Source organism: Oncorhynchus masou, chromosome 8 (assembly GCF_036934945.1).
Source record: "Oncorhynchus masou masou isolate Uvic2021 chromosome 8, UVic_Omas_1.1, whole genome shotgun sequence".
In the NCBI taxonomy this organism is placed as follows: Eukaryota; Metazoa; Chordata; class Actinopteri; order Salmoniformes; family Salmonidae; genus Oncorhynchus; species Oncorhynchus masou.
In genome coordinates, this window is record NC_088219.1 from 5268305 (window position 1) to 5293304 (window position 25000).

General features: G+C 47.8%; 1 protein-coding gene and 1 pseudogene across 1 annotated transcript in view; both read left to right on the forward strand.

The window, feature by feature from the left end:
* LOC135544020 (protocadherin-16-like) overlaps window positions 1–25000 on the forward strand; it is a 279018-nt gene that overhangs the window by 91497 nt on the left and 162521 nt on the right.
* LOC135543681 (protein piccolo-like) overlaps window positions 13197–25000 on the forward strand; it is a 37810-nt pseudogene continuing 26006 nt past the window's right edge.

The window sequence follows — 25000 nt, forward strand, 5'->3', positions numbered from 1 at the left end:
GTGTGTGTGTGTGTGTGTGTGTGTGTGTGTGTGTGTGTGTGTGTGTGTGATTATATGTATGGCTGTAACACACGTTATGGTATCGTTAATCGTATGAACTAACGGCTACTTGTTTTACTCTTTGTATTTCCTTACAGTATGTTGTCAGTTGATCCTCCTGAACAAAGCGTCCCTGTGTTTCCTTATTGATGGTTCTGTATGTTGTCAGTTGATCCTCCTGAACAAAGCGTCCCTGTGTTTCCTTACAGTTGTTCTATATGTTGTCAGTTGATCCTCCTGAACAAAGCGTCCCTGTATTTCCTTATTGATGGTTCTGTATGTTGTCAGTTGATCCTCCTGAACAAAGCGTCCCTGTATTTCCTTATTGATGGTTCTGTATGTTGTCAGTTGATCCTCCTGAACAAAGCGTCCCTGTGTTTCCTTATTGATGGTTCTGTATGTTGTCAGTTGATCCTCCTGAACATAGAGTCTCTGTCATCCTGACCGTCAGCTGAACAGCATCATGTTATCGGGATGTCTTCTGTTCTGCAGCAGGACAGTACAGCAGGTCATGTGTACAGTAGTATGGCTCCTATACATCACATCCAGGTGGTTTAGTAGAAGGCATCAGAGATATTCACTGTGAAGTAGACTCTCATTCATAATAACTGCTTCAGCACAGTCTCTGGGAATGTACAGTAGGTGACCTACACTATCTCTTTCCCTCCCTCCCTCCCTCCCTCCCTCCCTCCCTCCCTCCCTCCCTCCCCCTCCCTCCCTCCCTCCCTCCCTCCCTCCCTCCCTCCCTCCCTCCCTCCCTCCCTCCCTTTAGTGATGTACTGGGCCGTTCGCACTACCCTCTGTAGCGCCTCACGGTCAGAGGCCGAGCAGTTGCCATACCAGGCTGTGATGCAACCTGTCAGGATGCTCTCGATGGTGCAGCTGTAGAACCTTTTGAGGATCTGGGGACCCATGTCAAATCTTTTCAGTCTCCTGAGGGGGAACAGGTTTTGTTGTGTCCTCTTCACGATTGTCTTGCTGTGTTTGGACCATGCTAGTTTGTTGGTGATGTGGACACCAAGGAACTTGAAATTCTCGACCCGCTCCACTACAGCCCTGTCGATGTTAATGTTTCCTGTAGTCCACGATCAGATCCTTAGTCTTGCTCACATTGAGGGAGAGGTTGATGTCCAGTGTGACCAACTGTCAAGTGTCTTATTAACTTCAGCGGCTTTGTGAATGTTGACCTGTCTAAAGGTTTTGTTCACATCGGCTACCGAGAGCGAGTATCACACAGTCATCCAGAACAGCTGGTGCTCTCGTGCATGCTTCAGTGTGGGCCAGATCTCTAACCCCCTCACTATAGGCCGTCTCATCGTTGTCGGTGATCATGCCTACCACTGTTGTGTCGTCAGCAAACTTTATGATGATGTTGGAGTCGTGTTTGGCCACGCAGTCGTGGGTGAACAGGGAGTAAAGGAGGGGACTAAGTACACACCCCTGAGGGGCCCCAGTGTTAAGGATCAGCGTGGCAGACGTGTTGTTGCCTTCTCTTACCACCTGGGGGCGGCCCATCAGGATGTCCAGGATCCAGTTGCAGAGGGAGGTGTTTACTCCCAGAGTCCTTAGCTTAGTGATGAGCTTTTTGGCGCTGAGCTGTAGTCAATGAACAGTATTCTCATATAGGTTTTCATTTTATCCAGGTGAGAAAGGGCGGTGTGGAGTGTGATTGAGGTTTCGTCATCTGTGGATTTGTTGGGGCGGAATGCAAATTGGAGTGGGTCTATGTTGTCCGGGAGGATGCTGTTGATGTGAGCCATGACCAGCCTTTTGAAGTTGGGTTGGGTCAGGTTGGGGTTGGAAGTGGGTTGGGCTGGGTCAGGTTGGGGTTGGAAGTGGGTTGGGTCGGGTTGGAAGTGGGTTGGGTCAGGTTGGTGTTGGAAGTGTGTTGGGTCAGGTTGGGTTGGGTTGGGTCAGGTTGGGGTTGGGTCAGGTTGGGTTTGGTTGGTTCAGGTTGGGGTTGGAAGTGGGTTGGGTCAGGTTGGAAGTGGGTTGGTTCAGGTTGGAAATGGGTTGGGTCAGGTTGGAAGTGGGTTGAGTCAGGTTGGAAGTGGGGTTGGGTCAGGTTGGAAGTGGGTTGGGTCAGGTTGGAAGTGGGGTTGGGTCAGGTTGGAAGTGGGGTTGGGTCAGGTTGGAAGTGGGTTGGGTCAGGTTGGAAGTGGGTTGGGTCAGGTTGGAAGTGGGTTGGTTCAGGTTGGAAGTGGGTTGGGTCAGGTTGGAAGTGGGTCGGGTCAGGTTGGAAGTGGGTCGGGTCAGGTTGGAAGTGGGTCGGGTCAGGTTGGAAGTGGGTCGGGTCAGGTTGGAAGTGGGTCGGTTCAGGTTGGAAGTGGGTTGGGTCAGGTTGGAAGTGGGGTTGGGTCAGGTTGGAAGTGGGGTTGGGTCAGGTTGGCAGTGGGTTGGGTCAGGTTGGAAGTGGGGTTGGGTCAGGTTGGAAGTGGGGTTGGGTCAGGTTGGAAGTGGGTTGGGTCAGGTTGGAAGTGGGGTTGGGTCAGGTTGGAAGTGGGGTTGGGTCAGGTTGGAAGCGGGGTTGGGTCAGGTTGAAAGTGGGGTTGGGTTTTGTCGGTTAAAGTAGACAGAGTGATCGGCGATGGTGGCCCGGGTCTAGGGGATAGAGGAGACGGGGGGAGGGCAGGGGATAGAGGAGACGGGGGGAGGGCAGGGGATAGAGGAGACGGGGGGAGGGGAGGGGAGGGGATAGAGGAGACGGGGGAGGGGATAGAGGAGACAGGGGGAGGGGGGGGATAGGGAGGGGGGAGGGGATAGAGGAGGGGGGAGGGGATAGAGGAGATGGGGGGAGGGAGGGGATAGAGGAGACAGGAGGAGGGGGAGGGGATAGAGGAGACGGGGGGAGGGGGAGGGGATAGAGGAGACGGGGGAGGGGAGGGGATAGAGGAGACGGGGGGGGGGGGCAGGGGATAGAGGAGACGGGGGGGGCAGGGGGATAGAGGAGGGGAGGGGATAGAGGAGATGGGGGGAGGGGAGGGGATAGAGGAGACAGGAGGAGGGGAGGGGATAGAGGAGACAGGAGGAGGGGAGGGGATAGAGGAGACGGGGGGAGGGGAGGGGATAGAGGAGACGGGGGGAGGGGGGAGGGGATAGAGGAGACGGGGGGGGGCAGGGGATAGAGGAGACCGGGGGAGGGGATAGAGGAGACGGGGGGATGGCAGGGGATAGAGGAGACGGGGGGAGGGGAGGGGATAGAGGAGACGGGGGGAGGGCAGGGGATAGAGGAGACGGGGAGGGGAGGAGGGGAGGGGATAGAGGAGACGGGGTGCAGCGAGAGAGTAGAAGGAGGGCGGTGGGAAGTTCCTCTAAGGTTAGAGGTCACGAAGGGAGGAAGAGTGTTTCTGTTTTCTTCTCTGGTTCCACGCGAACCAATCACATTGAGTTAGCCTTGCCGACCAATCACATTGAGTCATGACAGCCAGGCTTACACTGGTAATAGAAGACACACAGTTCCCAGGCTGTGGACATGGAGCAGCCAGACAGTTAAAGTATAGCTTATTTAAAGCTGAGCTATAAAGTAGTATAGTGGTGTACCTCTCCTGTTCCTCTCCTAGAGGAATCTGATCTGACTTCAAACACAACTATTACTGAGATTTACTGCTGGACAAAAACAAGGTGACTGCTCTCTCTCTCTCTCTCTCTCTCTCTCTCTGTCTCTCTCTCTCTCTCTCAAATTCAAATTCAAATTCAAGCTGCTTTATTGGCATGAAAAACATTGTGTCAATATTGCCAAAGCAACAATGTATACAATATACATTGTAACAAAATTCTAAATGATAGCAAATATAAAATATAAAAGTGTAGTAAATAATAATACAAAATTAAATACAAAAATAATAATAATTACAGTAATAACAATAATAGCAATAACAATTAAGTTACTGCTTACTATGCAGATGTTATTATTCAGTGTCCCTCAGGCTATGGCAGGAAAATACATATTTGGCTGCAAGAGGAGCCATTGCTCCTTCGCCCATGAGTATTCTTAGTTTTTCCTCTGGGTTCAATTTGTAAAAATTTGGAATATGTTTAGTAATTTCTGTGAATAATGAATCTCTTTGTGAGGAATATTTATCACAGTAAAGGAGAAAGTGCATCTCTGTCTCTACCTCCCCTGTTATGCAGTGACCACATACACGCTCCTCTTTGGGTAGCCATGTCTTTTTATGTCTGCCGGTTTCTATTGCCAATCGGTGGTCACTCAGCCTGTACTTGGTAAGGATCTGTCTCTGCTTCGTATCTCTGACAGAGTAGAGATAATCAGCCATTCATATTCTCTGTTTAGGGTCAGATAGCAATTTAGTCGGCTTTGGGATTTTGTTTCATTTTTCCAATGTTGTAAATATGATTCCTTTGATTGGTTCATGATTTTGCTTATTGGAATTCTTTCTTTCTTCTCTCTCAATTCAATTCAATTCAAGGGGCTTTTTTGGCATGGGAAACATGTGTTAACATTGCCAAAGCAAGTAAGGTAAACAATAAAAATTAACAGTAGACATCACACATACAGAAGTTTCAAAACAATAAAGACATTGAAAATGTCATATTATATATATATATACAGTGTTTTTACAAGGTACAAATTTGAAAGGACACAAGATAAAATAAATAAGCATAGATATGGGTTGTATTTACAATGGTGTTTGTTCCTCACTGGTTGCCCTTTTCTTGTGGCAACAGGTCACAAATCTTGCTGCTCTCTCTCTCTCTCTCTGTCTCTCTCTCTCTCTCTCTCTCTCTCTCTCTGTTTCTCTCTCTCTCTCTCTGTCTCTCTCTCTCTCTCTCTCTCTCTCTCTGTCTCTCTCTCTCTCTGTCTCTCTCTCTCTCTGTCTCTCTCTCTCTCTCTCTCTCTCTCTCTCTCTCTCTCTCTCTGTCTCTCTCTCTCTCTCTCTGTCTCTCTCTCTCTCTCTCTCTCTCTCTCTCTCTCTCTGTCTCTCTCTCTCTCTGTCTCTCTCTCTCTCTCTCTCTCTCTCTCTCTCTCTCTCTCTCTCTCTCTCTCTCTCTCTCTCTCTCTCTCTCTCTCTCTCTCTGTCTCTCTCTCTCTCTCTCTCTCTCTAATAATCAATATTGTCAACGGGACGACAGTAACAGCAATAATCACGGGTCAAAATAACCATACATTGAACAATAACAATAATAATAATAAGCATAGAGGACATGTGCAGGTTGGTTGGTCTGTCAGACACTGTCCCTATCCTCATCAGAGAGGTCTTTGCCACAGCTCTCTGCGTCCTCCCCCCAACAGGACGGGCATCAGAGAGGTCTTTGCCACAGCTCTCTGCGTCCCCCCCCCAACAGGACGGGTAGCTCATCAGAGAGGTCTTTGCCACAGCTCTCTGCGTCCTCCCCCTCAACAGGACGGGTAGCTCATCAGAGAGGTCTTTGCCACAGCTCTCTGCGTCCTCCCCCCCAACAGGACGGGTAGCTCATCAGAGAGGTCTTTGCCACAGCTCTCTGCGTCCCCCCCCAACAGGACGGGTAGCTCATCAGAGAGGTCTTTGCCACAGCTCTCTGCGTCCTCCCCCCAACAGGACGGGTAGCTCATCAGAGAGGTCTTTGCCACAGCTCTCTGCGTCCCCCCAACAGGACGGGTAGCTCATCAGAGAGGTCTTTGCCACAGCTCTCTGCGTCCCCCCCCAACAGGACGGGTAGCTCATCAGAGAGGTCTTTGCCACAGCTCTCTGCGTCCCCCCAACAGGACGGGTAGCTCATCAGAGAGGTCTTTGCCACAGCTCTCTGCGTCCCCCCCCCCAACAGGACGGGTAGCTCATCAGAGAGGTCTTTGCCACAGCTCTCTGCGTCCTCCCCCCCAACAGGACGGGTAGCTCATCAGAGAGGTCTTTGAAACCTTGAATAAGGGTTTCAAATTTGTGGAAATGACACTCTAATTGTTTTATATTTTTTACATTTTGTCAGGAAATGCAGCTCTGTCTCAGGTTCTGCTGTGGTGCAGTGGTTGCACAGCCTTTCCTCTACAGGGAGCCAGGTTTTCCTGTGTCTACCCTTCTCAATGGCAAGGCTGTGCTCATTGCGCCTGTACTTTGTCAAGGTTTTAGGTTGGTCAAAGTTGGTCTAATAGTTAGCCACGGTGTACTGTTGATTTAGGGCCAGATTGCACTGCAATTTGGCTTTGTGCTTGTGTTTCTCAATAAGCAATGTCGTTTTGTTTTGACTGTGTCGTAATTTGGTTTATTCTGATTGATTGGATGTTCTGGTCCTGAGGCTTCAGTGTGTTAGTAGAACAGGTTTGTAGAACAGGGCCAGCTGGATGACCATCTCTCTCTCTCTCTCTCTCTCTCTCTCTCTCTCTCTCTCTCTCTCTCTCTCTCTCTCTCTCTCTCTCTCTCTCTCTCTCTCTCTCTCTCTCTCTCTCTCTCTGGCTCTCTCTCTCTCTCACTCTCTGTCTCTCTCTCTCTCTCTGTGTTTCTCTCTCTCTCTCTCTGATTCTCTCCCTCTCTCTCTGTTTCTCTCTCTCTGTCTCTCTCTCTCTGTTTCTCTGTCTCTCTCTCTGTCTCTCTCTCTGTCTCTCTCTCTCTCACTCTCTGTCTCTCTCTCTCTCTCTCTCTCTGTTTCTCTCTCTCTCTCTGTCTCTCTCTGTCTCTCTCTCTCTGGCTCTCTCTCACTCTCTGTCTCTCTCTCTCTCTCTCTCTCTCTATGTGTTTCTCTCTCTCTCTCTCTCTGATTCTCTCCCTCTCTCTCTTTCTCTCTCTCAGTCTCTCTCTCTCTGTTTCTCTCTCTCTCTCTCTCTGTCTCTCTCTCTCTGTCTCTCTCTCTCTCTCTCTCTCTCTCTCTCTTTTTTCTCTCTCTCTCTCTCTGTTTCTCTCTCTCTCTCTGTTTCTCTCTCTCTCTCTCTTTACTGTCATGATAAACATATGTTAACATGGCCAAAACAAGTAAAGTAGATAATAAACGAAAGTGAATTAAACAATAAAAATGATCATTAAACAAGTTCTGAAAGGATAAAAACATTTCTAATGTCATATTATGTTCAAATATTTTAAGTAAAAAAGGGAAAATAAATAAATATGGGTTGTATTTACAATGGTGTTTGTTCTTCACTGGTTGCCCTTTTCTTGTGGCAACACGTCACACATCTTGCTGCTGTGATGGCACACTGGTATTTCACCCAGTAGATCTTTGTAGATCTGTGTAATCTGAAGGAAATATGTGTCTCTGATATGGTCATACATTGGGCAGGAGGTTGTCATGACTGTCCTGGTCAGGTCAGGTTACAGGAGACCACAACCCTACAGATTATATCTCAACCCCAACAGAGGAGGAGAGATCTAGGGGTCTGAAGATGTGTTTTTTTTTATGACCCCTCACGCCCCTGGTAAATCTCAGGCCACAGACAAATTCCTTTGTCCTGTTACTATGGAGAACCAGCCTCAGAACGTTAAACATGAAATAAAGGGACTTTGGAACAATGGTTTCCGTCAGCCACAATGGTGGTCATGACGATAGATGGAATGTCATCTTGGGGCGGCAGGGTAGCCTAGTGGTTAGAGTGTAGAGGCGGCAGGTAGCCTAGTGATTAGAGTGTAGAGGCGGCAGGTAGCCTAGTTGTTAGAGTGTAGAGGCGGCAGGGTAGCCTAGTGGTTAGAGTGTAGAGGTGGCAGGTAGCCTAGTGATTAGAGTGTAGAGGCGGCAGGTAGCCTAGTGGTTAGAGTGTAGAGGCGGCAGGGTAGCCTAGTGGTTAGAGTGTAGAGGCGGCAGGGTAGCCTAGTGGTTAGAGTGTAGAGGTGGCAGGTAGCCTAGTGATTAGTGTAGAGGCGGCAGGTAGCCTAGTGGTTAGAGTGTAGAGGCGGCAGGTAGCCTAGTGGTTAGAGTGTAGAGGCGGCAGGGTAGCCTAGTGGTTAGAGTGTAGAGGCGGCAGGTAGCCTAGTGATTAGAGCATTGGACTAGTAACCGGAAGGTTGCAAGCTCAAACCCCCGAGCTGACAAGGTACAAATCTGTCGTTCTGCCCCCGAACAGGCAGTTAACCAACTGTTCCTAGGCCGTTATTGAAAATAAGAATTTGTTCTTTAATTGTCTTTCCTAGTTAAAAAAAAATAGTGATGTTAGATGGAAAATGCATTTTTGTTTTGTTATTAAAGGTAAATAGGGTGACGTTATTACGAAAACATTGTAAAGTGAAGAGTTTTCCTAGTATATGTTTGATGTTTATACGTTGTTCTTCTGACGAGGAGTAAGAGACATCGGAAAGTGTCCATAACTTTATTAACACAAACACTAAACTACAAATTAGCGTGAAATTAACGAAACTAACGAAACAGTCCTGTGTGGCACAAACACTAACACGGAAAACAATCACCCACCACTCAAAAGTGAAACCAGGCTACCAAAATATGGTTCTCAATCAGGGACAACGATAAACAGCTGCCTCTGATTGAGAACCATACCAGGCCAAACACAGAAATCCCAAATCATAGAAAAAGGAACATAGACAACCCACCCAACTCACGCCCTGACCATACTAAACAAAGACATAACAAAAGAACTAACGTCAGAACGTGACGCAAGTTTGAAGACAAAGACATCCTTTTCTACCCAAGCTACGGATGATTAGCTGTGTCTAAGCGGGTGAATTCAAATCGAACCACCTAGCCTCCATCTCCCATCGAATCGTGGTATCTAAAGGGTTTCATTCTTATGCTTTGAGTTCTGAGCTACAGAGCTGTCTGTACTCAGAAGACCCCTTCCAGAGCAAAGGGTGAGGGAACAGACTCCTAAGCGCAAAAGGACACTGCCAGCGGGAGGACGGTCAGAGAGGTGCGCCGGAGTAGTGCGTCATCGAGCAGCCTGAACGGTCCCCTAAACAGTCCACGCAGAGAATCCACCGAGACCTTCCCCACGTAATTACATCATTATATTCTGACCCATAAGAGCGGCAGTTTGGGGCAAGGCTCGGGTTAGAATAGCATAGCTGACAAATTCACCCAAATGTATATTTCTCTCGTGTACTTTCTTTTTTTCTCTCTCTCTTTTGGGGTAACACGCGCCGTAGTGTGTTGGCCTGTTATACTAAGTTCTAATCAACAGCCTATAATGTGTTTTGTCTACGTGTATCTCTTATCATCATTTTAGCTTTTTAGTAAATAAATATTCAACTAAGATTGGTGTGGTACGAATTCATTGGTGAGACCCGGGTCCGTGCAGATTCACGGGCTATACGACGTTCAGAACGAGATTGGTAGAGGTAACTGGTTAAATTAGCGGTTGTCGTAAAATCAATATTCTGATATTCTTTGAGGTAATTTGGGAAATAGAAACTCAATAAAAACTAGTTTTCCCATGGTGCCCCAGGTTAATCATTCAATTAGAAACTTTAATCATACGATGAACAACAGTCGTCACATTACCTAATACAACGTCAGGACAGTGAGCACTGTCTTCGCTTGAGTGCCTGGTCTGCCTACGTCGGCCTTTCTCAATAGCAAGGCTATGTGCTCACTGAGTCTGTAAAAAGCTTTCCCTAAGTGTGGGTCAGTCACTGTTTGTGAACAGAGCTCCGGGACCAGCCTGCTTAGGGGACTCTTCTCCAGGTTCATCTCTATGTAGGCGATGCTGTTGATGTTGAAGGTTTGGGAAACGCTTCCTTTTAGGTGGTTGTAGAATTTAACTCTTTTCTGGAGTTTGATATTTATTGAGTATCGGCCTAATTCTGCTCTGCATGCATGAATTTGGTGTTCTACGTTGTGCACGGAGGATATTTTTGCAGAATTCTGCATGCAGACCTCAAAACCATAAAAGGCTGTGGGTTCTACAACTGATTCAAGTAATTTTATGTTCCCTTTGATGGCATAGAAGGCCCTCCTTGCCTTGTCTCTCAGAGAAGACTTTACCTTTGGAAAGTTTGTTTGTTTGTCAGTTCATTAGAATACGTGATCTGACGTACGGTAATTTGGTAAAAAACTAATTTTATATTTGCTCAGTACAATGTTTTCCTCTCCTCCTCTCTCCGTTCTGTGTTTCCAGTCTCCGTTAGGGCTACCTTAGTCTCCGTAGACTCCCCCATAGACTCCCCCCATAGACTCCCCGCATAGACTCCCCCCGTAGCCTCCCCCCGTACACTCCCCCCATAGACTTCCCCCGTAGACTCCCCCCATAGGTTCCCCCCGTAGACTCTCCCCGTAGACTCCCCCGTATACTCCCCCTTAGACTCCCCCCATAGACTCCCCCCATAGACTCCCCCCATATACTCCCCCATAGGTTCCCCCGTAGACTCTCCCCGTAGACTCCCCCGTAGACTCCCCCTTATACTCCCCCCGTAGACTCTCCTCATAGACTCCCCCGTAGACTCTCCCCGTATACTCCCCCCATAGGTTCCCCCGTAGACTCTCCCAGTATACTCCCCCGTAGACTCTCCCCGTAGACTCCCCCATAGACTCTCCCCGTATACTCCCCCATAGGTTCCTCCCATAGACTCCCCCCGTAGACTCCCCCATAGACTCCCCCATAGGTTCCCCCCATAGGTTCCCCTCATAGGTTCCCCCCATAGACTCCCCCGTAGACTTCCCCCCGTTTCCCCCTGCTATAGCATATGGTGTGATTAGTATTTAATTAATTTCCATAACAACAAGCCAGTTGATCACAATGTATCACGAGTATCAGAAACTGTCGAGACAGAAAAATAGTTTGTGTCGTAACCTCTCGAACCCTTTCCTTCACTGCACCCCCACTCTACCCCTCCATACTCCTCTCTGTCCCCTCCTCTCTCTGTCCCCTCCTTCCCCTGTCCCCTCCTCCCCCTGTCCCCTCCTCTCTCTGTCCCCTCCTCTCTCTGTCCCCTCCTCTCTCTGTCCCCTCCTCTCTCTGTCCCCTCCTCCCCCTGTCCCCTCCTCTCTCTGTCCCCTCCTCTCTCTGTCCCCTCCTTCCCCTGTCCCCTCCTCCCCCTGTCCCCTCCTCCCCCTGTCCCCTCCTCCCCCTGTCCCCTCCTCTCTCTGTCCCCTCCTCTCTCTGTCCCCTCCTCTCCCTGTCCCCTCCTCTCTCTGTCTCCTCCTCTCTCTGTCCCCTCCTCTCTCTGTCCCCTCCTCCCCCTGTCCCCTCCTCTCTCTGTCCCCTCCTCCCCCTGTCTCCTCCTCTGTCCCCTCCTCCCCCTGTCCCCTCCTCTCTCTGTCCCCTCCTACCCCTGTCCCCTCCTCTCTCTGTCCCCTCCTTACCCTGTCCCCTCCTTACCCTGTCCCCTCCTCACCCTGTCCCCTCCTCTGTCTGTCCCCTCCTCTCTCTGTCCCCTCCTTCCCCTGTCCCCTCCTCTCTCTGTCCCCTCCTCTTTCTGTCCCCTCCTCTCTCTGTCCCCTCCTCCCCCTGTCCCCTCCTCTCTCTGTCCCCTCCTCTCTCTGTCCCCTCCTCCCCCTGTCCCCTCCTCTCTCTGTCCCCTCCTCTCTCTGTCCCCTCCTCTCTCTGTACGCTCCTTCCCCTGTCCCCTCCTTCCCCTGTCCCCTCCTCTCTCTGTCCCCTCCTCCCCCTGTCCCTTCCTCCCCCTGTCCCTTCCTCCCCCTGTCCCCTCCTCTCTCTGTCCCCTCCTCTCTCTGTCCCCTCCTCTCTCTGTCCCCTCCTCCCCCTGTCCCCTCCTTCCCTGTCCCCTCCTCTCTCTGTCCCCTCCTTACCCTGTCCCCTCCTTCCCCTGTCCCCTCCTTACCCTGTCCCCTCCTTCCCCTGTCCCCTCCTCTCTCTGTCCCCTCCTTACCCTGTCCCCTCCTTCCCCCGTCCCCTCCTCTCCCTGTCCCCTCCTCCCCCTGTCCCCTCCTCTCTCTGTCCCCTCCTTCCCCTGTCCCCTCCTCTCTCTGTCCCCTCCTTCCCCTGTCCCCTCCTTACCCTGTCCCCTCCTTACCCTGTCCCCTCCTCACCCTGTCCCCTCCTCCCCCTGTCCCCTCCTCTCTCTGTCCCCTCCTCCCCCTGTCCCCTCCTCCCCCTGTCCCCTCCTCTCTCTGTCCCCCCCTCTCTCTGTACCCTACTTCCCCTGTCCCCTACTTCCCCTGTCCCCTCCTCCCCCTGTCCCCTCCTCTCTCTGTCCCCTCCTCTCTCTGTCCCCTCCTCTCTCTGTCCCCTCCTCTCTCTGTACCCTCCTCCCCCTGTCCCCCCTGAGCCAAAAGGAAGCAGACAATGTTTCAGCTCAGTGGAAATATGCCTGCTGCTTAATTTGTCAGTGGTGAAAGATCTGGAGCATGTAAAGGTCTGGTGCCAACACAGAGTACTGTATCACCGAGTTCAAAACAGAGTAGCAGCCTGTTATAGGACTACAGTACAGAGAGAAAGAGAAAGAGAGACAAGGAAGGAGAGAGAGCGAGAGAGAGACAAGGAAGGAGAGAGAGAGAGAGAGAGAGAGAAGGAAGGAGAGAGAGAGAGACAAGGAAGGAGAGAGAGAGACAAGGAAGGAGAGAGAGAGAGAGAGAGAGAAGGAAGGAGAGAGAGCAAGAGAGACAGACAAGGAAGGAGAGAGAGCAAGAGAGACAGACAAGGAAGGAGAGAGAGCAAGAGAGACAGACAAGGAAGGAGAGAGCGCGAGAGAGAGACAAGGAAGGAGAGAGAGCAAGAGAGAGACAAGGAAGGAGAGAGAGAGAGACACAGAAGGAGAGAGAGAGAGACAGACAAGGAAGGAGAGAGAGCGAGAGAGACAGGCAAGGAAGGTGAGAGTGCGAGAGAGACAGACAAGGAAGGAGAGAGAGCGAGAGAGAGACAAGGAAGGAGAGAGAGACAAGGAAGGAGAGAGAGAGAGAGAGAAGGAAGGAGAGAGAGAGACAAGGAAGGAGAGAGAGAGACAAGGAAGGAGAGAGAGAGACAAGGAAGGAGAGAGAGAGACAAGGAAGGAGAGAGAGAGACAAGGAATGAGAGAGAGAGACAAGGAAGGAGAGAGAGAGAGAGACAAGGAAGGAGAGAGAGAGACAAGGAAGGAGAGAGAGAGACAAGGAAGGAGAGAGAGAGAGAGACAAGGAAGGAGAGAGAGAGACAAGGAAGGAGAGAGAGAGACAAGGAAGGAGAGAGAGAGACAAGGAAGGAGAGAGAGAGACAAGGAAGGAGAGAGAGAGAGAGACAAGGAAGGAGAGAGAGAAAGAGAGAGAGGGACTGTATGTATATGATTGTTGCCCTCTCTCTGACAACAGACTGAGCAGGCCGACAGATCTACAGGTCTACAGGTCTACATGTCTACATGTCTACATGTCTACAGATCTACATGTCTACAGATCTACATGTCTACATGTCTACAGATCTACAGATCTACATGTCTACAGATCTACATGTCTACATGTCTACAGATCTACAGATCTACATGTCTACAGGTCTACAGATCTACATGTCTACATGTCTACAGATCTACATGTCTACAGATCTACATGTCTACAGATCTACATGTCTGCAGATCTACAGGTCTACAGATCTACATGTCTACATGTCTACAGATCTACATGTCTACAGATCTACATGTCTACAGATCTACATGTCTACAGATCTACATGTCTACATGTCTACAGATCTACAGATCTACATGTCTACAGATCTACATGTCTACAGATCTACATGTCTCCATGTCTACATGTCTACAGATCTACATGTCTACAGATCTACATGTCTACAGATCTACATGTCTACAGATCTACAGATCTACATGTCTACAGGTCTACATGTCTACAGATCTACATGTCTACAGATCTACATGTCTACAGATCTACAGGTCTACAGATCTACATGTCTACAGATCTACATGTCTACAGATCTACAGATCTACATGTCTACAGATCTACATGTCTACAGATCTACATGTCTACAGATCTACATGTCTACATGTCTACAGATCTACATGTCTACAGATCTACATGTCTACAGATCTACATGTCTACATGTCTACAGATCTACAGATCTACATGTCTACAGATCTACATGTCTACAGATCTACATGTCTACATGTCTACAGATCTACATGTCTACAGATCTACATGTCTACAGATCTACATGTCTGCAGATCTACAGGTCTACAGATCTACATGTCTACATGTCTACAGATCTACATGTCTACAGATCTACATGTCTACAGATCTACATGTCTACAGATCTACATGTCTACATGTCTACAGATCTACAGATCTACATGTCTACAGATCTACATGTCTACAGATCTACATGTCTACATGTCTACAGATCTACATGTCTGCAGATCTACATGTCTACAGATCTACATGTCTGCAGATCTACATGTCTACAGATCTACAGATCTACATGTCTACAGGAGAGAGACTTTTACAGATGGGTTCCTCTTTCTCTAGTCTAACTGTTGTAGATGGGTTTAAAAATAACAGCTGGCAAGGTGTAGTGTAAGAGAAATATCATAAACAAGGCTGTGCTTGAATCAGATGGGGTAGAGAGTGGACGGTCAATAGCAGTGATGTGACCATGGCAGTAGTACAGCTGGTGTACAGGTCTAATGCTGTCCTCCCTCCTGAGGAAATGACACTAATCACCAGACTGGGACCTCAGTGGTTAACTTAGGAGAGGAGGACCTCCCTCCCTCCCTCCCTCCCTCCCTCCCTCCCTCCCTCCCTCCCTCCCTCCCTCCCTCCCTCCCTCCCTCCCTCCCTCCCTCCCTCTCCCTCCCTCCCTCCCTCCCCCCCCCTCCTTCCTTCCTTCCTTCCTTCCATCCTTCCTTCCTTCCTTCCTTCCTTCCTTCCTTCCCCCTCCCTACCTCTCCCCTTCCCCTTCCTTCCTTCCTTCCTTCCTTCCTTCCTTCCTTCCTTCCTTACTTACTTACTTACTTACTTACTTACTTACTTACTTACTTACTTACTTACTTACTTACTTACTTACTTACTTACTTACTTACTTACTCACTCCCCCTCCCTCCCTCCCTCCCTCCCTCCCTCCCTCCCTCCCTCCCTCCCTCCCTCCCTCTAAATACATATACATGTCTGTTTTCTCCATCTATATGTATGATAAGTTCTGGGTCTGTGGTCGGGGTAAGGGCTGTGTGTGTTTGTCATGCGAGGTGCTGACTCCAGACCATAAGCCATCTGTCAACACTCAAACTCGCAGAGCAAGAGCAAGACACACACACAGAGCAAGACACACACACACACACACACACACACACACACACACACACACACACACACACACACACACACACACACACACACACACACACACACACACACACACACACACACACACACACACACACGTCAAATGATCTGTTTCCTCTCCTGTCTGTTCGTAATCTGGTCATGTTTTTCAGTTTGACGTTTTTTATCCTCACTGAGACTGTGTCAGTCACATGGTTTTACACATGTCAGAGACCATATATCAGAGACCATATATCAGAGACCATATATCAGAGACCATATATCAGAGATCATATATCAGAGATCATATATCAGAGATCATATATCAGAGATCATATATCAGAGATAATATATCAGAGATCATGTATCAGAGACCATATATCAGAGAACATGTATCAGAGATCATGTATCAGAGACCATATATCAGAGACCATATATCAGAGACCATATATCAGAGAACATATATCAGAGATCATATATCAGAGATCATATATCAGAGATCATATATCAGAGACCATATATCAGAGACCATATATCAGAGACCATATATCAGAGAACATATATCAGAGATCATATATCAGAGATCATATATCAGAGATAATATATCAGAGATCATGTATCAGAGACCATATATCAGAGAACATGTATCAGAGATCATGTATCAGAGACCATATATCAGAGACCATATATCAGAGACCATATATCAGAGAACATATATCAGAGATCATATATCAGAGATCATATATCAGAGATCATATATCAGAGACCATATATCAGAGACCATATATCAGAGACCATATATCAGAGAACATATATCAGAGATCATATATCAGAGATCATATATCAGAGATAATATATCAGAGATCATGTATCAGAGACCATATATCAGAGAACATATATCAGAGATCATGTATCAGAGACCATATATCAGAGACCATATATCAGAGACCATATATCAGAGATCATATATCAGAGATCATATATCAGAGACCATATATCAGATACCATATATCAGAGATCATATATCAGAGATCATATATCAGAGATCATCGCTAATGTAATGACTATGTAAACAGGCGGTAAGAGAGGCCCGAGACCAGCGCTAATGTAATGGTTATGTAAACAGGCGGTAAGAGAGGCCCGAGACCAGCACTAATGTAATGGTTATGTAAACAGGCGGTAAGAGAGGCCCGAGACCAGCACTAATGTAATGACTATGTAAACAGGCGGTAAGAGAGGCCCGAGACCAGCGCTAATGTAATGACTATGTAAACAGGCGGTAAGAGAGGCCCGAGACCAGAGCTAATGTAATGACTATGTAAACAGGCGGTAAGACAGGCCCGAGTCCAGCACTAATGTAATGACTATGTAAACAGGCGGTAAGACAGGCCCGAGACCAGCGCTAATGTAATGACTATGTAAACAGGCGGTAAGACAGGCCCGAGACCAGCGCTAATGTAATGACTATGTAAACAGGCGGTAATACAGGCCCGAGTCCAGCACTAATGTAATGACTATGTAAACAGGCGGTAAGACAGGCCCGAGACCAGAGCTAATGTAATGACTATGTAAACAGGCGGTAAGACAGGCCCGAGACCAGAGCTAATGTAATGGTTATGTAAACAGGCGGTAAGAGAGGCCCGAGACCAGAGCTAATGTAATGACTATGTAAACAGGCGGTAAGAGAGGCCAGAGACCAGAGCTAATGTAATGGTTATGTAAACAGGCGGTAAGAGAGGCCCGAGTCCAGCGCTAATGTAATGACTATGTAAACAGGCGGTAAGAGAGGCCCGAGACCAGAGCTAATGTAATGGTTATGTAAACAGGCGGTAAGAGAGGCCCGAGACCAGCACTAATGTAATGGTTATGTAAACAGGCGGTAAGAGAGGCCCGAGACCAGAGCTAATGTAATGGTTATGTAAACAGGCGGTAAGAGAGGCCCGAGACCAGCGCTAATGTAATGGTTATGTAAACAGGCGGTAAGAGAGGCCCGAGACCAGCACTAATGTAATGGTTATGTAAACAGGCGGTAAGAGAGGCCCGAGACCAGAGCTAATGTAATGGTTATGTAAACAGGCGGTAAGAGAGGCCCGAGACCAGCGCTAATGTAATGACTATGTAAACAGGCGGTAAGAGAGGCCCGAGACCAGCACTAATGTAATGACTATGTAAACAGGCGGTAAGAGAGGCCCGAGTCCAGCGCTAATGTAATGACTATGTAAACAGGCGGTAAGAGAGGCCCGAGACCAGAGCTAATGTAATGACTATGTAAACAGGCGGTAAGAGAGGCCCGAGACCAGCGCTAATGTAATGGTTATGTAAACAGGCGGTAAGAGAGGCCCGAGACCAGAGCTAATGTAATGACTATGTAAACAGGCGGTAAGAGAGGCCCGAGACCAGCGCTAATGTAATGACTATGTAAACAGGCGGTAAGAGAGGCCAGAGACCAGCGCTAATGTAATGGTTATGTAAACAGGCGGTAAGAGAGGCCCGAGACCAGCACTAATGTAATGACTATGTAAACAGGCGGTAAGAGAGGCCCGAGACCAGCGCTAATGTAATGACTATGTAAACAGGCGGTAAGAGAGGCCCGAGACCAGCACTAATGTAATGACTATGTAAACAGGCGGTAAGAGAGGCCCGAGACCAGCGCTAATGTAATGACTATGTAAACAGGCGGTAAGAGAGGCCCGAGACCAGAGCTAATGTAATGACTATGTAAACAGGCGGTAAGAGAGGCCCGAGACCAGCGCTAATGTAATGGTTATGTAAACAGGCGGTAAGAGAGGCCCGAGACCAGAGCTAATGTAATGACTATGTAAACAGGCGGTAAGAGAGGCCCGAGACCAGCGCTAATGTAATGACTATGTAAACAGGCGGTAAGAGAGGCCAGAGACCAGCGCTAATGTAATGGTTATGTAAACAGGCGGTAAGAGAGGCCCGAGACCAGCACTAATGTAATGACTATGTAAACAGGCGGTAAGAGAGGCCCGAGACCAGCGCTAATGTAATGACTATGTAAACAGGCGGTAAGAGAGGCCCGAGACCAGCACTAATGTAATGACTATGTAAACAGGCGGTAAGAGAGGCCCGAGACCAGCACTAATGTAATGACTATGTAAACAGGCGGTAAGAGAGGCCCGAGACCAGCACTAATGTAATGACTATGTAAACAGGCGGTAAGAGAGGCCCGAGACCAGAGCTAATGTAATGACTATGTAAACAGGCGGTAAGAGAGGCCCGAGACCAGAGCTAATGTAATGACTATGTAAACAGGCGGTAAGAGAGGCCCGAGACCAGAGCTAATGTAATGACTATGTAAACAGGCGGTAAGAGAGGCCCGAGACCAGAGCTAATGTAATGACTATGTAAACAGGCGGTAAGAGAGGCCCGAGACCAGCGCTAATGTAATGACTATGTAAACAGGCGGTAAGAGAGGCCCGAGACCAGCGCTAATGTAATGACTATGTAAACAGGCGGTAAGAGAGGCCCGAGACCAGAGCTAATGTAATGACTATGTAAACAGGCGGTAAGACAGGCCCGAGACCAGCGCTAATGTAATGACTATGTAAACAGGCGGTAAGAGAGGCCCGAGACCAGCGCTAATGTAATGACTATGTAAACACTACTAGCTGTGTTCATGTTCAGTAAATGCCGAGTTCCAGGATTACTGGGAATTCCTCTGACCTCTAACAGTCTCTCTGGAGACCATTACCTGAAACTACCTCACTTTCAAATACCTCTCTCTCTCTCTCTGTCTCTCTCTCTGTCTCTCTCTCTCTCTCTCTCTCTCTCTGCTCTCTCCTCCCCCTATCTTATCCCTCCCTGCCTCCCTCCCTCCCTGCCTCCCTTCCTCCCTCTCTGCCTCCCTTCCTCCCTCCCTCCCTGCCTCCCTTCCTCCCTCCATGCCTCCTTTCCTCCCTCCCTGCCTCCCTCCCTCCCTCCCTGCCTCCCTTCCTCCCTCCATGCCTCCCTCCCTCCCTCCCTGCCTCCCTTCCTCCCTCCCTCCCTGCCTCCCTTCCTCCCTCCATGCCACCCTCCATGCCTCCCTTCATCTCTCCCTCCCTCCCTGCCTCCCTTCCTCCCTCCCTGCCTCCCTTCCTTCCCTTCCCTTTATACCTTGCCAAACTGATAACAACTGATCTAAGCCGCAAATGAACCCTTCCATTACACAATGGCAATTTTCTGCTCTTTCAAAGCAGAACTGTTTTACTTCATTTTTTAGAAGTGACTGAGGTATGTTAGCTGGGTGTAGGAGTAGCACTCTCTGACTGAGGTATGTTAGCTGGGTGTAGGAGTAGCACTCTCTGACTGAGGTATGTTAGGTGGGTATAGGAGTAGCTCTCTCTGACTGAGGTATGTTAGCTGGGTATAGGAGTAGCTCTCTCTGACTGAGGTATGTTAGCTGGGTATAGGAGTAGCTCTCTCTGACTGAGGTATGTAAGCTGGGTATAGGAGTAGCTCTCTCTGACTGAGGTATGTTAGCTGGGTATAGGAGTAGCTCTCTGACTGAGGTATGTTAGCTGGGTATAGGAGTAGCTCTCTCTGACTGAGGTATGTTAGCTGGGTATAGGAGTAGCTCTCTCTGACTGAGGTATGTTAGCTGGGTATAGGAGTAGCTCTCTGACTGAGGTATGTTAGCTGGGTATAGGAGTAGCTCTCCCTGACTGAGGTATGTTAGCTGGGTATAGGAGTAGCTCTCTGACTGAGGTATGTTAGCTGGGTATAGGAGTAGCTCTCTGACTGAGGTATGTTAGCTGGGTATAGGAGTAGCTCTCTGACTGAGGTATGTTAGCTGGGTATAGGAGTAGCTCTCTCTGACTGAGGTATGTTAGCTGGGTATAGGAGTAGCTCTCTGACTGAGGTATGTTAGCTGGGTATAGGAGTAGCTCTCTCTGACTGAGGTATGTTAGCTGGGTATAGGAGTAGCTCTCTCTGACTGAGGTATGTTAGCTGGGTATAGGAGTAGCTCTCTGACTGAGGTATGTTAGCTGGGTATAGGAGTAGCTCTCTGACTGAGGTATGTTAGCTGGGTATAGGAGTAGCTCTCTGACTGAGGTATGTTACCTGGGTATAGGAGTAGCTCTCTCTGACTGAGGTATGTTAGCTGGGTATAGGAGTAACTCTCTCTGACTGAGGTATGTTAGCTGGGTATAGGAGTAGCTCTCTGACTGAGGTATGTTAGCTGGGTATAGGAGTAGCTCTCTGACTGAGGTATGTTCGCTGGGTATAGGAGTAGCTCTCTGACTGAGGTATGTTAGCTGGGTATAGGAGTAGCTCTCTCTGACTGAGGTATGTTAGCTGGGTATAGGAGTAGCTCTCTGACTGAGGTATGTTAGCTGGGTATAGGAGTAGCTCTCCCTGACTGAGGTATGTTAGCTGGGTATAGGAGTAGCTCTCTGACTGAGGTATGTTAGCTGGGTATAGGAGTAGCTCTCTGACTGAGGTATGTTAGCTGGGTATAGGAGTAGCTCTCTCTGACTGAGGTATGTTAGCTGGGTATAGGAGTAGCTCTCTGACTGAGGTATGTTAGCTGGGTATAGGAGTAGCTCTCTCTGACTGAGGTATGTTAGCTGGGTATAGGAGTAGCTCTCTCTGACTGAGGTATGTTAGCTGGGTATAGGAGTAGCTCTCTGACTGAGGTATGTTAGCTGGGTATAGGAGTAGCTCTCTGACTGAGGTATGTTAGCTGGGTATAGGAGTAGCTCTCTCTGACTGAGGTATGTTAGCTGGGTATAGGAGTAACTCTCTCTGACTGAGGTATGTTAGCTGGGTATAGGAGTAGCTCTCTGACTGAGGTATGTTAGCTGGGTATAGGAGTAGCTCTCTGACTGAGGTATGTTCGCTGGGTATAGGAGTAGCTCTCTGACTGAGGTATGTTAGCTGGGTATAGGAGTAGCTCTCTGACTGAGGTATGTTAGCTGGGTATAGGAGTAGCTCTCTCTGACTGAGGTATGTTAGCTGGGTATAGGAGTAGCTCTCTCTGACTGAGGTATGTTAGCTGGGTATAGGAGTAACTCTCTCTGACTGAGGTATGTTAGGTGGGTATAGGAGTAGCTCTCTCTGACTGAGGTATGTTAGCTGGGTATAGGAGTAGCTCTCTCTGACTGAGGTATGTTAGCTGGGTATAGGAGTAGCTCTCTCTGACTGAGTTATGTTGTTCAATACACATGAGGTTGAAAATATAAGTAGTTAAGATGTAGATACAAAACATTGATTAGAAAGCTTTTTATTCTACTTCTATACTGTACAGCAACAAGGAAGCAGTACTCTGTCTCTTAGCAACAAGGATCCAGTACTCTGTCTCTCCGCAACAATGAACCAGTACTCTGTCTCTCAGCAACAAGGAAGCAGTACTCTGTGTCTTAGCAACAAGGAACCAGTACTCTGTCTCTCAGCAACAAGGACGCAGTACTCTGTTTCTCAGCAACAAGGAACCAGTACTCTGTCTCTCAGCAACAAGGAAGCAGTACTCTGTCTCTCAGCAACAAGGAAGCAGTACTCTGTGTCTTAGCAACAAGGAACCAGTACTCTGTCTCTCAGCAACAAGGAAGCAGTACTCTGTCTCTCAGCAACAACGAACCAGTACTCTGTCTCTCAGCAACAACGAACCAGTACTCTGTCTCTCAGCAACAAGGAAGCAGTACTCTGCCTCTCAGCAACAACGAACCAGTACTCTGTCTCTCAGCAACATTGAACCAGTACTCTGTCTCTTAGCAACAAGGAACCAGTACTCTGTCTCTCAGCAACAACGAACCAGTACTCTGTCTCTCAGCAACAACGAACCAGTACTCTGTCTCTTAGCAACAACGAACCAGTACTCTGTCTCTTAGCAACAACGAACCAGTACTCTGTCTCTCAGCAACAACGAACCAGTACTCTGTCTCTCAGCAACAACGAACCAGTACTCTGTCTCTCAGCAACAACGAACCAGTACTCTGTCTCTTAGCAACAACGAACCAGTACTCTGTCTCTCAGCAACAACGAACCAGTACTCTGTCTCTCAGCAACAACGAACCAGTACTCTGTCTCTCAGCAACATTGAACCAGTACTCTGTCTCTCAGCAACAACGAACCAGTACTCTGTCTCTCAGCAACAACGAACCTGTACTCCGTCTCTCAGCAACAACAAACCAGTACTCTGTCTCTCCCATGTGATTTTAGAGGGAAAGACAGCCAATGAGACTTGTTTTCTATATGGTTAATGTTTTATAATGTTCCCTTGGACATTAAAGACACAATCATTTTTTTGCTGCCGATGCTGCTTTCTAAGCTGTGTACACACACACACACACACACACACACACACACACACACACACACACACACACACACACACACACACACACACACACACACACACACACACACACACACACACACCACACACACACACACACACCACACACACAAACTACACACACAAACTACACACCACACACACACACACACACACACACACACACACACACACACACACACAGAAAGAGAGAGACACAGAGAGAGAGGGAGACAGAGAGAGAGAGAGAGAGGGAGACAGAGAGAGAGAGAGAGAGAGAGGGAGACAGAGAGAGAGAGAGAGAGAGAGAGAGAGACAGACAGAGTGAGAGAGACAATGAGAGAGAGAGAGAGAGACAGAGAGAGACAGAGAGAGAGAGAGAGAGAGAGAGATAGAGAGACAGAGAGAGACAGAGAGAGACAGAGAGAGACAGAGACAGAGATCGTCGAAACAGCAGGTCCGAGAGGTAACACTGGTGAACAGATCAGGGTTCCATAGCCGCAGGCAGAACAGCAGAAACTGGAGCAGCAGCACGACCAGGTGGACTGGGGACAGCCAGGAGTCATCTGGCCAGGTCGTCCTGAGGTATGGTCCTAAGGTCCAGGTCATCCGGGAGGGGAGAGAGAGGGAGTGAGAGAGAGATGGGAGAATTATAAGGAGCATACCTAAGATCACACAGGACACCAGATAAGACAGGAGAATTTCACCAGATAGATTTTTCCTCTAGAGCTGTGTTCCGGAAGTCTACAGTTAGCTTGAAGAAAATGGAGCTGTGTGTGTGTGTGTGTGTGTGTGTGTGTGTGTGTGTGTGTGTGTGTGTGTGTGTGTGTGTGTGTGTGTGTGTGTGTGTGTGTAACCCCTCCAGCTGAACACATGGTTTCTGACCCTCCATAGTTTTACAGCAACAGCAACTTTTCCCCTGGCTTCGATATTCTGCTTTTATTTGGTTCATTATCAAACAAGCATTTGTGCTGTAAAATAAGTAATGTAATACATTTTGATGAAGTCAGATTGTAAATGCAGCAGTGGAACATAATTAGGGGTTGTGTGTGTTAACTAATGGAACAGATTTGGAGCTATGTTTTCATTGGAACTCAGTGAAGTAGTGTGTGTGTGTGTGTGTGTGTGTGTGTGTGTGTGTGTGTGTGTGTGTGTGTCTGTTACAGATGTGTTCGTACTTCATAACTCTCTTGTGTTTTGAAAGAAAGGACTGTTCGGGCCAGCGATCCTAGTTGATTGGCTGTTTATTCTAAACGTAGACTCAAGGAAGCGCGTTAGATGTGCAGGACAACAGGATGTTGACGGCTGTTTGATTCCTGAGTCGTCTGTTAGCATGGAAATACCTGTTAATTAGCAGGGAGCTAATGTGACCATTACAATTAGAGTATTCTAGCTAACTCTCTCTTACAGCATTAACATCCTCGTAGAGTATTCAAGCTAACTCTCTCTTACAGCAATAACATCCTAGTAGAGTATTCTAGCTAACTCTCTCTTACAGCAATAACATCCTAGTAGAGTATTCTAGCTAACTCTCTCTTACAGCATCAACATCCTAGTAGAGTATTCTAGCTAACTCTCTCTTACAGCATTAACATCCTCGTAGAGTATTCTAGCTAACTCTCTCTTACAGCATCAACATCCTAGTAGAGTATTATAGCTAACTCTCTCTTACAGCATTAACATCCTAGTAGAGTATTCTAGCTAACTCTCTCTTACAGCAATAACATCCTAGTAGAGTATTCTAGCTAACTCTCTCTTACAGCATTAACATCCTCGTAGAGTATTCTAGCTAACTCTCTCTTACAGCATCAACATCCTCGTAGAGTATTCAAGCTAACTCTCTCTTACAGCAATAACATCCTAGTAGAGTATTCTAGCTAACTCTCTCTTACAGCAATAACATCCTAGTAGAGTATTCTAGCTAACTCTCTCTTACAGCATCAACATCCTCGTAGAGTATTCAAGCTAACTCTCTCTTACAGCAATAACATCCCAGTAGAGTATTCTAGCTAACTCTCTCTTACAGCAATAACATCCTAGTAGAGTATTCTAGCTAACTCTCTCTTACAGCATTAACATCCTAGTAGAGTATTCTAGCTAACTCTCTCTTACAGCAAAAACATCCTAGTAGAGTATTCTAGCTAACTCTCTCTTACAGCAATAACATCCTAGTAGAGTATTCTAGCTAACTCTCTCTTACAGCAATAACATCCTAGTGGAGTATCCTAGCTAACTCTCTCTTACAGCAATAACATCCTAGTAGAGTATTCTAGCTAACTCTCTCTTACAGCAATAACATCCTAGTAGAGTATTCTAGCTAACTCTCTCTTACAGCATTAACATCCCCGTAGAGTATTCTAGCTAACTCTCTCTTACAGCAATAACATCCTAGTAGAGTATTCTAGCTAACTCTCTCTTACAGCAATAACATCCTCGTAGAGTATTCTAGCTAACTCTCTCTTACAGCAATAACATCCTAGTAGAGTATTCTAGCTAACTCTCTCTTACAGCATTAACATCCTAGTAGAGTATTCTAGCTAACTCTCTCTTACAGCATTAACATACAAAAACACATCACAGGAAGCCCCCCCCCCCCCAATACCTAACAGGTATCGGAGACAC